At 38.1% G+C, this 1337-nt stretch overlaps 1 non-coding gene across 1 annotated transcript; it reads left to right on the forward strand.

The window, feature by feature from the left end:
• The first annotated feature begins 552 nt into the window (after window positions 1-552).
• On the forward strand, window positions 553-659 carry LOC122236763. The gene has a single exon (XR_006215015.1). It is a non-coding gene; the product is annotated as a U6 spliceosomal RNA (small nuclear RNA).
• The last annotated feature ends 678 nt before the right edge of the window (window positions 660-1337 follow it).

A 1337-nucleotide genomic window follows, 5' to 3' on the forward strand; every position in this document is an offset into this window, starting at 1 on the left:
TTCAGTGTGAGCTGCTTCCTTGCAAACAATGAAATTATAAGTTTAATATGAGGTTTATATAATCAGCTTTGCAGAATAAAAAGATTTGATTCCTTCTTTTATCAAATTTAAAATTCACACTAAAAAACTTATCTATGCTTATGTAAATATATAATTTTAAATAAAATATAAAATAAAAGGGTCACCTGAGTGGTTCAGTTGGCTAAGCATCCAACTCTTGATTTCAGCTCAGGCCAGGATCTCATGATGATGAGAGTGGGCATAGAGCCTGCTTGAGATTCTCTCTCCCTCTCCATGGCCCCTCTCCCACTCCAGTGTGCTCACTTTCTCTCCCTCTCTCTCTCTCTCTCTCTCTCTCTCACTCTCTTGATAGATAGATGGATAGATAGATAGATAGATAGATAAATTAGGGTGAAATACTTAAGTTCATTGTTCTCATTCATTGAAAATGAGCCATAAACATATTTTGACTTTTTTCAATTGCGCCTGAAAGTCAAAAAACCAAATGAAGACAACAAAGCCAATCAACTTCTTGATTAAAAAGTGAAAGAGATGCTCACTTCAGCAGCACATATACTAAAACTGAAATGATACAGAGAACATTAGCATGGCCTCTGCATGAGGATAACATGCAAATTCATGAGGCATTCCATATTTCCAAAAAAAAAAAAAAAAAAAAAACCAAACAGTAAAAGAGCATTTTTTTTTTTTTAATCTCAGGGCCAGCATCAGCCTTCTGTTAGTGCTCTTAGGTACCCACAGAATCCTGAGTGATTAATGCATGTAATCCCATCAAATAGTGCTTATAGTCTATCTACAAACTAAAGAAACAAACCTAACCATTTCCAGCCTGAACTTGGCCCTTCAACTTACATGGGCTATAGCATCTGGAGCTGAGGTGACAGGACTGGAACCTGCCTTTTTCATCAATGAGCATACTCACAGTCAAGGGACCCTGAACTATCCACTCACGCTCCACAATCTTTGCTTAATTCATGGAGTCTCTAAAAAAGATAATAAAGTGGCCATTGCTATTAGGGTCAAAACTTAGTGCCAATGTTTGGATCCAAGTACAAGCCCCTTTTATCAATGCCTTTCACCATCTTCCTTCCTCCTATATCACAGACCTGCAGAACATCACAGGTCATTGCTGACAGATATCAGTACCTCAGACTACTGTGACCTCTACTCTGAGGTCTCTTCTGACAGCATGATCATACCACACCCACAGTGCATACAGCCCTACCCACCCCCTTTCCCAGGAATATCTTATGATGTTGAAGAAAATCTAGTAGAGAATTTAATACAAAATTGGTCATGACATGATTCCAGGTTTC

The sequence above is a fragment of the Panthera tigris genome, chromosome A2 (genome assembly GCF_018350195.1).
Source record: "Panthera tigris isolate Pti1 chromosome A2, P.tigris_Pti1_mat1.1, whole genome shotgun sequence".
NCBI lineage: Eukaryota > Metazoa > Chordata > Mammalia > Carnivora > Felidae > Panthera > Panthera tigris.